Raw genomic sequence first — 14,294 nt, forward strand, 5'->3', positions numbered from 1 at the left:
CAATTTCTCTGGTCTCTCTTGAATTCTTCTTTTACTGTGAGAAGAGCCTAACCTAATGGCTGATATGAAGTAGGTGCTTAATACTTGTTTGTATTAACAAGTGTAACTCTCACCTGTGTAACTAGTGAGAGAAAGGAAGTTGATACCTTGCCCAGCATATGGCACCTATTTATTCCCTTTTTTTTGGATTTAATTTTTATGTTTACCAGAGCGATGAATGCACATAGTCTAAGTCTGGTATTACCAAAAACTTTTCTCACTCAAACAAAACAGTACCTGCTGCTTTACCCTTGAACCTTCTTTTGGCCGTTCCTTCTGGTACTTGTATGTTTCTAAAAGGAATGTGTAAGCAGCTATTGTTTATTTTATTTACAGAATTCTAAATGTTTATTTATTTTGAGAGAGAGGAAGAGAGATTTAGAGCGTGAGCAGGGGAGGGGCAGAGAGGAGAGAGGACCCTAAGCCCACTCTGCACTGTCAGCTTGGAATCTGACTTGGGGGCTCCCAACTCATGAACCATGAGATCATGACCTGAGGTGAAATCAAGAGTTGGACGCTTAACCAGCTGAGCCATCCAGGTGCCCCACAGCTATTGCTTTTTAAAGTTTATTTTTGTTGAGTAAGCTCTGCACCCCAGCTGCACCCAACTCCTGAGATCAAGAGTTGCATGCTCTACTGACTGAGCCAGCCAGGCACCCCCATAAGCAGCTGTTCTTGACATATCAATTTTAGTAGTTGCCTTTCAGTATATCACAGATTTTTGTTAAATCAGTAGTGTTGAACAGTAATATTTACATTATTATGACTACTTAAATATTTTGTTCATTTTTGAGCCAAAAGTATACTGATTTTTTTTTTTATTAATTTCATTTCCTTGGGATTAATAATCATCTTGTATTTTAAGTTTCATTGTATTCTTTATTTAAGGCTAAATTTTTTCCCTCTGTTGCTTCTTCATATAATCTTCCAAATGGTTAATGAATCAGGTAGTGTATTAGTAAAATTTTCCATGAATTCAATTTTCCTTTTCCTTTTTCTCTTTCTCCTCTCCCTCTTTTCCTCCTCCTCTCCATCCTCTTCCTCTCTTCTTCCTCCCCCTTCCCCTCTTCCTCCCTCTTCTTTCTCTTTCCCTCCCCCTTCTTTTCTTCTCCCCTTCTTTTCTTTCTCCTTCTGCCTCCTCTTCTCCCTCCTCTTTCACTTTTCACTTTCCTTTCCTTTTTAAATCGGTAGACCTTCTTCTGGGTACCATCTCCCTGCTGTCATCTGGGCTGGTTTCTCTTTAGGCGTGGATCTTCCCTTCACTATAATCTTGGGAGTTTCTTTGTTTCTTGCTTATTTTGGATTCTGTTTTGTAACACCTCACTTCCCCATTTCTTCATCTCTAATGGTTTATTTGCTTGTTTCGGTGGGCATGTCTAGCAACTTCATAGAAAATGGTGTGTGAGGAATAATTTTTTAAAGGTTTTTCAGGTTTGATAAAATTGTTGGCTTTATCATCTTGATTGATAGTTTGGCTGAATATAGAATTCTTGGTTGGAAATCATTTTCCTTTAGAATTTTGGCAATTTGCTTTTTAGCTTTCAGTGTTTCTGTTAAGAAATGTTGTGAAGTCCTGATTTCTAATATTTTGTATGTGATTGTTCTCTCTGGATTTAGTATTTTTTTATCCAGGTTATTTCTGGTATTTTTCATGGTAGTGTGTTTCCCCTCACTCATTGTATTAGGCACACAATGGCCCTTTTGATTTGGCAAATCATGTTAGGGAACTTAAGTTCGGTCAGTAGTAGAACTTTTAAAAATTATTTCTTTGATGATTTCATCAGTTCTGTTGTCATTTTTTTCAGTATTTTTCTTTATTTTCTTTTTTCTTATTATTTTTAATCAAAAAAATTTTTAAAATTTACATCCAAGTTAGTTAGCATATAGTGCAATAATGATTTCAGGAGTAGATTCCAGTGATTCATTCCCTATGTATAACACCCAGTGCTCATCTCAACAAATGTCTTCCTTAGTGCCCCTTACCCATTTAGCCATCCCCCTACCCACAACCCCTCCAGCAACCCTTAGTTCTGTATATTTAAGAGTCTCTTATTTTTGTCCCCCTTCCTGTTTTTATATTATTTTTGCTTTCCTTCTCATCTGTTTTGTATCTTAAATTCTACATGAGTGAAGTCATATGATATTTTTCTCTAATGTCGCTTAGCATAATACCCTCTAGTTCCATCCATGTTGTTGCAAATGGCAAGATTTCATTCTTTTTGATTGCGAAGTAATACTCCATTGTATATATATACCACATCTTCTTTATCCATTCATCTGTTGTTGGACATTTGGGCTCTTTCCATACTTTGGCTATTGTCGATAGTGCTGCTATAAACATTGGGGTGCATATGCCCCTTGGAAACAGCATACCTGTATCCCTTGGATAAATACCTAGTAGTGTAATTGGTAGGTGGTTCTATTTTTAACTTTTTTTTTTCAAATGTTTGTTTATTTTTAAGAGCAAGACAAAGCGATAACAGTGGGGGGGGTGGGCAGTGGGGAAGGCGCAGAGCAAGAGGAAGGCACAGAATCCGAAGTAGGCTCCAGGCTCTGAGTTGTCAGCAAAGAGCCTGACGAGGGGCTTGAACTAAAAAACCTGAAATCATGACCTGAGCCGCAGTTGGACGCCCAACCAACTGAGCCACCCAGGCGCCCCCGCCCTTTTTTTTAAACTTTTTGTGGAACCTCCATACTGTTTTCCAGAGTGGCTGCACCAGTTTGCATTCCTACCAGCAGTGCAAAAGAGATCCTTTTTCTTTGCATCCTTGCCAACATCTGTGGTTGTCTGAGTTGTTAATTTTAGCCGTTCTGACTGGTGTGAGGTGGTATGTCATTGTGGTTTTCATTTGTATTTCCCTGATAATGAGTGATGTTGAGTATTTTTAATTTTTTTTTTTTAATTTTTTTTTTTACCTAGAGAGCATGCGTGTGTGTGCAGGGGTGGTTGGAAGGGCAGAGGGAGAGAGAATTTTAAGCAGGCCCCATGCCCAGTGCAGAGCTGGATGCTGGACTTGATCTCATGACACTGAGATCATGACCTGAGCTGAAATCGAGTTGGACGCCTAGCTGCCTGAGCCACCCAGGCATACCTGTATGTTTCTTTATTTGGATGTTGGCCTTTTTTTTTTTTAAACATAATTTATTGTCAAATTTGTTTCCATACAACACCCAGTGCTCATCCCAACAAGTGCCCTTCTCAAATCCCATCACTCACTTTCCCCTCTCCCTAGCCCCCATCAACCCTCAGTTTGTTCTCTGTAAGATGTTGGCCTTTTTGAACTAATTTTCCAATTTTTAATATTTTGTGTTTAAGTTTTTTTTTTTGGTTCTTTTTTTTTTTTTAAATATTTATTTTTCAGAGAGAGAGAGAGAGAGAGAGCATGAGCAGGGGAGGGTAGAGAGAAAGGGAGACACAGAATATGAAGGAAATTCCAGGCTCTGAGCTGTCAGCACAGAGCCTGATGTGGGGCTCAAACCCATGAACTTTGAGATCATGCTCTGAGCCGAAGTCGGACGCTTAACTAACTGAACCACCCAGGCGCCCCTTTGGTTCTACTTTTTGAGGCAATTCCTTACTTTGTCTTCTGACCCTTCACTTAAATTTTTAAAGTCTATTATACTTTTCTCTTGTGTTCTGTGTTTTATTTTTTATCTTCTGTTTTTATTTCTTGGATGTCTTTATTTCTTTGTTTTTTAGTTGAAGTATAGTTGACATACAAGGTTACATTAGTTTCAGGTGTGCAACATAGTGATTCCACGACTCTCTCTGTTATGCTGTGCTCACCACAAGCGTAGCTGCCATCTGTCACCCTACGGTGCTGTGAGACAATCACTGAATATATTCCTTCTGCTGTGCCTTTGTATCCCTGTGACTTATTCCATAACTGGAAGCCTGTATCTCCTACTTCCTCCTCACTCATTTTGCCCATTCCCTCAGGGTCTGTTTTTGCTTATTTTCTTTGTTCCTTCATTCGTTTTGTTTAGATTCCGCATTTAAACAAAATCATATGGTATTTGTCTTTTTCTGACTTATTTTAGTTAGCCTAATATCCTCTAGGGCCATCCTTGTTGTTGCAAATGGCAAGGTCTCATTCTTTTTTTATGGCTCATTCTTTTTCCATGGACACTTGAGTCGCTTCTGTTATCTTGGCTATTGTAATACTGCAGTAAACATAAAGGTGCGTATATGTTTTTGGATTAGTGTTTTCATTTTCTTTGGGTAAATTCTCAGTAGTGGAATTACTACGTCATATGGTAATCTATTTTTAATTTTTGAGGAACCTCCATTCTGCTTTCCAATGTGGCTGCACCAATTCATACTGCCACCAACAGTGCACGAGGGTTCCCACTACTCCATGCATATCCTTGCCAACACTTGTTATTTCTTGTGGTTTTGATACTAGCCATTTTGACTGGTGTAAAGTGATTTCTTATTGTGATTTTAATTTACATTTCCTTGATGATGAGTGATGTTGAACATCTTTTATTGTGTTTGTTGTTCAATCTGTATGTCTTGTTTGGAAGAATGTCTGTTTCAGGTCTTTTGCCCATTTTTAAAAAATATTTTATTTTTAAGTAATGTCTACACCCAACGTGGGGCTCAAACTCTTGGGATCAAGAGTCACACGCTCCACCAGATGAGCCAGCCAGGTGCCTCAACCTCTGTCCATTTTTAAATTGGATTTTTTGGTGTTAAGTTCTTTTTTTTCATTTAGCATATTTTTTAATTTTTAATTTTTTTAAGTAGGTTCCACACCCAGCATGGACCTTGAACTAATGACCCTGAGATTAAGAGTCACATGCTCTTGTCGATTAAGCCAGTCAAGCCACCCCCATTCTTTATAGATTTTGCCTATTAATCCCTTATCAAATACATCATTTGCAAATATTTTTTCCCATTCAGTGAGTTGCCTTTTCTTTTCATTTTGTTGAGGGTTTCCTTTGCTATACAAAAGGGTTTATTTTGATGTAGTCCCAATAATTTATTTTTGTTTTTTTTTTTCACCCTGCCTAAGGAGACCTACCTAGAAAAATGTTTCTATGGTTGATGTCAAAGATATTACTGTCTATGTTTTCTTTTAGGAGTTTTCTGGTTTCAGCTCTCAAATTTTGATCTAATCCATTTTGAGTTTATTTTTGTTTGTGACTAAAAAGGCGTCCGGTTTTGTTCTTTTGCATGTAGCCGTCCAGTTTTCCCAGCACCGTTTGTTGAAGAGACTGTCTTTCCTCCATTGTATATTCTTGCCTTTTTTGTTGGAGATTACTTGACCATATAAGCGTCGGGTTATTTTTGAGCTCTCTCTTCTGTTCCACTTATCCGTGTGTCTGTTTTTGTGCCGTTGCATACTGTTTTGATTATTATAGCATTGTAATGTATCTTGAACTCTGGGATTGTGTTACCTCCAGCTTTGGTCTTCTCTCTCAAGATTGCTTTGGCTATTTAGTCTTTTGTGGTTTTCCATACAAATTTTAGTTTTATTCTAGTTCTGTGAAAAATGTTGGTATTTTGATAGGGATTATAGCCTGCTTTGGGTAGTATGGATATTTTAACAATATTGCCTCTTCCATTCCATGAGTATGGAATATCTCTTGAATGTTGTATTTCCCTTCATTGTGAAGGTATTAACCAGAAGGTTTTTTTGTTTTGTTTTGTGTCAGTTTTCTGAAGTTTTCTTGTGCTCCTGGGACTCTCTTCCTCAGAAATTCTTTGTATTGTTGTTTTGGCCTGTCCTGTTAGAGACTTTGCTTAAAAATCTGGTGACACTTGGGAGTGCTTAGGTGGATCAGTTAGTTAAGCAGCTGACTCTTGAGTTAGGCTGAGGTTATGATCTCAAGGTTGTGAGATTGAGCCGGGTGTTGGGCTCCACGCCTAGCCTGGATCTTGCCTAAGATCTCCATCTTCCACTTTGTCTACCCCTCCCCCACTCGTGTGTGCGCACTCTCTCTCTCAGAAAAAATTAATAAAAAAATAAAAGAATTCCTACACTTGATCTTAGCCAAAAGGCTGAGAAGCGATAAAAAATAAATAAAAGAATTCCTTTAAAAAAGTGTGGTGACTCTTAGGCACCTATTTGAGATTGGAAGCTTTGTGTGCGTGGGCAGGGATTGTTGCTGATTGCCTTCATTTTAGGTGATCTAACTGGATTCTTTTATTAGGAGACCACCAGCTGGTTAGTTTATTGAGAGGGAAGTCTTTCATCTGGTTGGGATTGACAGACCTGGTTACCAGTATTCTTTGAGCCAGATGTTTGCTGGAATTTCCTATTTACAATTAGATTTTCAGTTAATTCTTCTTTTTCAGTATGGTACCCCTTTCCTCAGCTGTGCTTGGTATCCTCAAATCCAGATTTCCTCATTTACCCTTTCTGCAGTTTCTGAGGATGGGGGTAGTTGAGAAGTAGATTAGAGGGGAGTTTGGTTGTTTTTCAGTATATCCCGTCTCTCCTTTTTAGCTTCACCTGAACGCATTCTTTTTGGATACATACACCAGCAGTGTGCATGTGTGACTCCTACCCCCTAGTGCCTGGTACCTAAAGTTTCTCCAGTTTCTGGTGCTATGTAGTCTAAGATACATTACTTTTGGGCTTATCTTATTGCAGCAACCTTTTCTGATTTGTTAAGTCATTTACTCCTTGTCTCCTTTCTAGTTTCCAAAATTTTATAGCTGTTGTCTTCTCTTATGTTCTTTTTCTATTTGTGACTTTATGTCCTTTTACCTCACTTACTGGAGTTCTAGGAAGGAGGGTGGAATTAACTACCTGTGCTCATGATGTGGTCTTTTCCCATTTCTTCCAGGGTCTTGTTTTATGTTTTAGTCTGTCCTTTTTACTTGATTTGTTTCCCCTACTCACTTTACAGACATTTTTGAATCTTCCCATGGATTCTACTTTCCCTTTACATTTTTCCCTTTTCATTTCTTGTCTTTTCTCTTTCCCTAGCGAGCTTCCTGGAAGAATAAATCTGTAGTTGATACTTCTGCTTCACCTGTCTAGTATAGTCTAGCCTCTTAGTTGTACATAATGATTGAGATACACTTTGTTGTCATTTTAAGCAGCTGTGTATGAAATCTGTATTTACTGTAAGACTCTCATCATGGACACTTGTCCATTTCGTCTTTTAGTAATCCTTATATAAAAGTTCGTGTACAAAGAAATTCTTTTAATAACTTAGCATCAGGAAAAGTGACTCCCTTGAGGATTTGGTATATTTCCTCCTTTTTGATAGCTCTGGTGATACACATTCTGTTTTTCTTTTTGTTCTGGCTATCAGGCAGCCCAGAACCAAATCTGGTCTTTAGTTACATCAGTTATATTAATCTGATTATTAGTATGTTTGTTTCTTCCTTCTCCTCCTGTGGGGTTTAGGACTTCACCTCTTATCTCTGTTTCTCTGCGTGTTGATTTCATTCTCTCATACTACAGACTCTCTACTTCATGAGGCTGGAACCATGACTGCTGGCAGCTCTTGGCTCTCATCTTCCCAGCCCCTTCTACCAGAAGAAGGGGCTCTCTTGAAGAATCCTGGGAAGGACTCTGATTGGCCTGTCTTGGATCATGTACCCACCATCCCTGTGGCTGGAGTGGGGAGGGTACTATGAATGGCAACCCTCACTAGAACTACATAGTTGGAGTCAGGGGTAAGAGCAGTTTCCCTAAATCAGGGGGATGACCTTCATACTGGCTTTCAATGTTCATTTTTCTATTTTTTGTTGTTATAATACAGGTTGTTAATGTGTGCACTGCCTCAGATCCTTTTCTGAAAAAAATTTGAGTGTAAATAAATAAGTGCATAAGATACCACAAACTCCTGTTCATTCACCTTTGATATTATTACATTTGGCTCTAAGTCTGCCATTGTTGATTATGCTGTTAACTTCAAATGGGCAAATCCAACATTTTTTCAGTTTTCATTCTCTTCGATCCACTTGTCAGCATTTAAAACTGTGATCACTCAGTTGCTCTGTGATCACTAGTGTCATTGTAAAAACTGATCACTGCATTGCAACTCTCTCTTCTCATGACTTTTGGGAAGCTGCTTTCTTCTAACCTCTACACATATTACCTTTTGGTTTCCTGTTTGGTGTTACTTCCTTCCTTCCTTTAAAATTTAAGTTACACGATTGCTTTCTGGTTTGTTTGTTTGATTATCTTAACTCTGAAAAATTATGATGTATGCTTGGGGAATCTAAGTATTAATAATATCACCTGAATAATTTTTATCTAGCCTTCAGATCCATATTTGCAATTACCTTCTGGATATCTGTATCTAGGTATCCTAGGCATCTTAAATTTGATTTCTCAGGGTGTCTGGGTGGCCCAGTCGGTCAAGTGGCCGACTTCAGCTCAGGTCATGATCTTGCAATCTGTGGGTTCGACCCCTGCGTCGGTCTCTGTGCTGACGGCTCAGAGCCTGGAGCCTGCTTCCGATTCTGTGTCTCCCTCTCTCTCTGCCCCTCCCCTGCTTGCTCTCTGTCTCTCTCTCAAAAGTAATAAACATTAAAACATTTTTTTAAATTTGATTTCTTTACCTCTATAGTCATTGGCATAATTTAAGCTTTAATTTTTTTTTTTTGTCTGGAGAATTGCAATAGCTTGAATTAACTTACTTAGTTTTTGGTAAGGTGATATATTGACATGGTTCAAAAATATAAAAAGATAAATAGTGGGGGCACTTGGTTGGGTCAGTCCATGGAACATGTGACTCTTGATCTCTTGAGATCATGACCTGAGCTGAAGTTGGATGCTCAACCAACTGAGCCACCCAGGCGCCCCTCCTGTAGTGTATCTTAACTGTTGGTGGAGGGAAACTTTTTTCCCTTGTCCATAGTATTTTTACTATAAGTATTGTATTTCTCACTGACCCCTTTTTTAAATAATTTTTTAAAATGCTTATTTTTTGGGGGGGGGGAGAGAGAGAGCACTCGTACACGTGTGCACGCGCAACTTGGGGAGGGACAGAGAGAGAGGGAGACACAGAATCTGAAGCAGGCTCTAGGCTCTGAGCTGTCAGCACAGAACCTGATGCCGGGCTTGAACTCATGGACGCCAAGATTATGACCTGAGCTGAAGTCAGACACTTAACTGATTGAGCCACTCAGGTGCCTATCTTTTGGCACTTTTATGTAGTTTTCAGCCTACAAGTCCTATACACATTTTGTGGATTTATACCTAAGTATTTAATTTTGGGGGAAGCAGTTAGAAGTAGTATTGAATGTTTAATTTTGGTGTCATGGCATGGTAGTAACAATTGATTTTTACCTTAGATTTTGCAACCTTGCTGAATTCTTGTATGAATTACAGGAGTTTTATTACAGATTCCTTGGGATTTTCTTTGTAGGGTTATTATTATTTCTTCCTTCTCAATTTGTACGCCTTTAGTGAAATTTCTGGCTAGAAATCTCAGCATGGTTTGGATTTAAGATTTAAGACCTTTGGGGAAAGGATTGATTCCATGATGAAAACCACTAAGTAGGCTTTTTTGTAGATGATGAAAACCACTGTAGGGTTTTTGTAGATGTCTGTATGAAGTTGAGGAAGTTACCTGCATTGTATTCCTATTTTTCTTATGTATGTGTGTATGTATTTATTTAAAAATTTTTAATCTTTATTTTTGAGAGAGAGAGAGACAGAGCACGAGCAAGGGAGGAACAGAGAGAGAGGGAGACACAGAATCTGAAGCAGGCTCCAGGCTCTGAGCTGTCAGCACAGAGCCTGACGCAGGGTTTGAACTCACTAACCGTGAGCTTATGACCTGAGCCCAACCCACTGAGCCACCCAGGCGCCCCATTCTTATGTATTTATTTTAAAAAGTCACAAATGGGTGTTGAATTTTGTTAGGTGCTTTTTCTGGCATTAATAGATGTACTTTTTTTTTTTAAACCTGTTAATATGGTAGATTACGTTCATTGATTTTGAATATTTAACTTAAGTGGAGTAAGCCCCGCTCGATATGGCACATAACTCTTTTTATGTGTTACAGGATTCTATTTATATTTTGTTAAGGATTTTTTCATCTCTCTAGTCATGGGAGATACTGGTCTGTAGTGTTCTCTTTTCATGTTCTATATGGTTTTGGTATTGGAGTAATACTAGCTTTGTAGAATGAGTTGGGAGAAATGCTGCTTTTTCTGTTTCCTGGAAGAGATTGTATAGAATTGGTGTTAATTCTTTAGATGGTTGGTACAGTTGTCCACTGAAACTACCTGGACCTTCATATTTCTTTTTTGGTAGTTTTTAAGGTACAAATTAAAATTTAAAAATAGTTACAGGGCTATGAGTTTCTGGCTGGCTCATTTGGAAGAGCATATGACTCTTGATTTTGGGGTCATGAGTTCAAGCCCCATATTGAATGTAGAGATTACTAAAAAAAACCCAAAAAACCCCCACAAAAAACCCCAAAAAACTTAAAATAGTTACAGGGTTATTCACATTACCAGTTTCATAATTGGTGAGTCAGAGTAGTTTGTGTTTTTCAAGGAAGGGATCCATCTTATCTAAGCTGTCAGTTATGCGTGTGAAGTTGTTCATGGTATTCCCCGATTATCTTTTTGTTGTCTGCAGGTTCTGTGCTGATATCCCCAGTTTCATTTCTGATACTGATTTGTCTTCTTTCCTTTTCTTTGTCAGCGTTGCTAGAGGTTTATCAATTTTATTGATCTTTTCAGAGAAGCAGCTCCTTCCTTGTTTTGTTGATTTTTCTTTTTTTTTTTTTTCTAGTTTAAATTTTACTGACTTCTCTTTATTTTTAATTGCTGTCTGCTTGCTTTGGGTTTATTTTGTTCTTTTTTCAGTTTTCTGTGGTAGAGGCTTCGATTATTTTTTTTTTTTTTTTAAATTTTTTTTTTCAACGTTTATTTATTTTTGGGACAGAGAGAGACAGAGCATGGACGGGGGAGGGGCAGAGAGAGAGGGAGACACAGAATCGGAAACAGGCTCCAGGCTCTGAGCCATCAGCCCAGAGCCCGATGCGGGGCTCGAACTCACGGACCGCGAGATCGTGACCTGGCTGAAGTCGGACGCTTAACCGACTGCGCCACCCAGGCGCCCCATGAGGCTTCGATTATTGATTTGAGACTCTGACTTTTCTGTGCATGGTTATAAATTTCCCTTTTATTACTGGTTTAGTATGTCCCACAGGTTTTAGGATTTTCACTGAGTTGATTTTTTTTTTTTTTCATTTTCTTCACAACTTCCTCTTTCAATATTGTGTCACTTTCTTGCCTCTGTGGTTTCTTTTGTTATTAATTTATTTAAAACATTTTTAATGTTTATTTATTTTTGAGAGAGAGAGAGAGCGCGTGAGCGCTCGCACAAGTAGGGGAGGGGCAGAGACAGAGGGAAACACAGAATGCAAAGCAGGCTCTAGGGTCTGAGCTGTCAGCACTGAGCCTGATGTGGGGCTCAAATCCACGAACCGTGAGATCACGACCTGAGACAAAGTCAGATGCTTAACCTGAGCCACCCAGGCACCCCAGGCCTCTGATTTCTGATGAGAAATTTGCTCCCAAGTTAATTTTATTGTATAAAGAAAAGGTTTTTCTCTGGCTTCTTTTCAAGATATTTTCCTTGTTTTTAGATTTCAGAAGTTTAATCAGGATGTGTTTAGGGGTAGTTGCCTTTTGAATTATCCCTTTTGAGATTTGCTCAGCTTCTTGATTCTGTAGTTTTATGTCTTACCAAAACAGAACATTTTCAGCCATTCTTTTTTTTTAATGGTGTTTTATTTATTTTTGAGAGAACGAGCTTGAGTGGGGGGGAAGGGCAAAGAGAGAGGGGGACAGAGGATCTGAAGCAGACTCTGAGATGACAGCAGAGAGCCCAGTGTGGGGTTTGAACTCATGAACTATGAGATCGTGACCTGAGGCAAAGTCATATGCTCAGCCACCTGTGTGCCCCCAGTCATTCTTTGTTTGAGTACTTTTTCTTTTTTCTGCTTTAAAAAATTTTTTTAATGTTTATTTTTGGGAGAGAGATGGGGGGGCAGAGAAAGAGGGAGACCCAGAATCCGAAGCAGGATCCAGGCTCTGAGCTGTCAGCACAGAGCCCGACCTGGGGCTCAAACCCATGAACTGTGAGATCATGACCTGAGCCAAAGTTGGATGCTCAACTGACTGAGCCACCCAACTGATTGAGTACTTTTGTAGTCCCGCTTTATTTCTCCTTTTCTTCTTGAGACTGATGACATAAATGTTAAGAATTTTTGTTATGGTCCCAAAGGTCTTTGAGGATCTGTTCATTTTTATTTCTTCACACTCTTCCCTGTTGTTTATATTGAATAATTTTGATTGTTATATCATCTAGCTCATGGATTCTTTTACTCTCTTTCCTTGATTCTGCTATTGAAGTCACATATTGAGCTCTTAATTTTGTTTATTGTACTTTTCAGTTCTAAAATTTTCCATTTGGTTCTTTATATTTTAGATTTTTGCTGAGGCTTTTTATATTTCATTTCTGTGTTTGTAATTGCTCATGGAATCATTTATTTATTTATATTTTTAAAGTTTATATATTAGAGAATGCAAGCAGGGAAGGGGAAGAGGGAGGGGGAGAGAGAATCCCAAGCAGGCTCCGCATTGTCAGTGTAGGGCCTGATGTGAGGCTTGACCCAAGGAACCGTGAGATCATGACCTGAGCCAAGATCAAGAGTCAGATGCTTAACTGACTGAGCCATCTAGGTGCCCCTGGAATCATTTTTTAAAAAAAGATTTAGGGGCGCCTGGGTGGCGCAGTCGGTTAAGCGTCCGACTTCAGCCAGGTCACGATCTCGCGGTCCGTGAGTTCGAGCCCCGCGTCAGGCTCTGGGCTGATGGCTCAGAGCCTGGAGCCTGTTTCCGATTCTGTGTCTCCCTCTCTCTCTGCCCCTCCCCCGTTCATGCTCTGTCTCTCTCTGTCCCAAAAATAAATAAAAACGTTGAAAAAAAAATTAAAAAAAAAAAAAGATTTAATTTAATCTCTACACCCAGTGTGGGGCTTGAATTTATAATCCTGAGATCAAGAGTTGTATGCTGTACCGGCTGAGCCAGCCAGGCATTCCTCATTTAGTCATTTTTATTATGGGTGCTTTAAAATCTTCATCAGGGGGCACCTGGGTGGCTCAGTCGGTTAAGCGTCCGACTTTGGCTCAGGTCATGATCTCATGATAATGTGGGTTCGAGCCTCACATTGGGCTCTGTGCTGACAGCTCAGAGTCGAGCCTGCTTTGGATTCTGTATCTCCCTCTCTCTCTGCCCCTCCCCTGCTTGCACTCTGTCTTTTTCTCTTTTGCTTTCAAAAATAAACATTAAAATTTTTTTGTTGTTTTTAAATCTTTATCAGAAGATTCTAACATCCTGGGGTGCCTGAGCGGCTCAGTTGGTTGAGTATCTATCCATCTTCGGCTCAGGTCATGATCTCACGATTGGTGAGTTTGAGCCCCACATTGGGCTCACTGCTGCCAGTGCAGAGCCTGCTTCAGATCCTCTGTCCCTCTCTTCTCTTTGACCCACCCCTACTCGTGCTCTCTCTCTTAAGAAGAATAAAAAAAAGGATAATTGTAACCTCTGTCAGATGTTAAAATTACAAATATCTGCGTGTTGACATCTGTTGATTGTCTTTTGCATTCAATTTGAGATCTTCTGGTTTTTGTTACGACAAATGATTTTATTTATTTTGAGAGAGAGAGAGAGAGAGAGAGAGAGAGAGCGAGCATGGGAGGGGCAGAGAGAGAGGGAGAGAGAATCCCAAGTTGACTCTACACTGCCAGCATGGAGCCTGGTGTGGGGCTCAAACCCACAAACCATGAGATCATGACCTCAGCTGAAATCAAGAGTTGGATCCTTAACCAACTGAGCCACCCAGGTGCCCCTATGACAAATGATTGATTGAAACCTGAACGTTTTTGTGTTATGTTTTGGGACTTTGCATCTTACACAAACCTGTTTTAGCTGGCTTTTTCTGACACTTGTCTGATTTGAGGAGTTGTGGTTGGCATCTCCTTATGCCAGATGTGGGATGAAGTTCACATTCCCTCTTGGGCCTTTGTTGACATTTGAGGGAGGCTGCTTGTTAATGCTAAGCAGAGGTGCATATGATGGTGCTCTACCTGATCGCCACAGTGGATATGGCTTCATTTACCACTGTGTGTTGGTGAAACTCCTAAGTCCTTGCTAGATGTTCTGACACCACCCCAGGGACAGGATCAGTTTCCTTGTTACTGCCAGATGGAGGTGAAAGTCCAGGCTTCCCTTGTTGTCTCCATTGACACAGTGGGGGGAC

The 14,294-nt window shown here is 39.6% G+C and overlaps 1 protein-coding gene and 1 pseudogene across 10 annotated transcripts in view; one reads left to right on the forward strand and one right to left on the reverse strand.

The window, feature by feature from the left end:
• Nucleotides 1–14,294, forward strand: part of MLLT10 (MLLT10 histone lysine methyltransferase DOT1L cofactor) — a 240,055-nt gene that overhangs the window by 15,418 nt on the left and 210,343 nt on the right. The window contains exon 1 of one of the 10 annotated variants that reach the window (XM_047066605.1): nucleotides 7,498–7,678. The exons of the other annotated variants lie outside the window; for them this stretch is intronic. The gene's annotated coding sequence lies outside the window, so the exon portion shown is untranslated. Of the gene's footprint in view, nucleotides 1–7,497; nucleotides 7,679–14,294 lie in introns of those variants that run through there. 10 annotated transcript variants of the gene reach the window in all.
• Nucleotides 5,969–6,058, reverse strand: LOC124502847 (uncharacterized; annotated as a pseudogene).

Source organism: Lynx rufus, unplaced genomic scaffold (genome assembly GCF_022079265.1).
Source record: "Lynx rufus isolate CCGP_SWC_20201006 ecotype Redwood Valley unplaced genomic scaffold, mLynRuf1.p SCAF_7, whole genome shotgun sequence".
Lineage (NCBI taxonomy): Eukaryota > Metazoa > Chordata > Mammalia > Carnivora > Felidae > Lynx > Lynx rufus.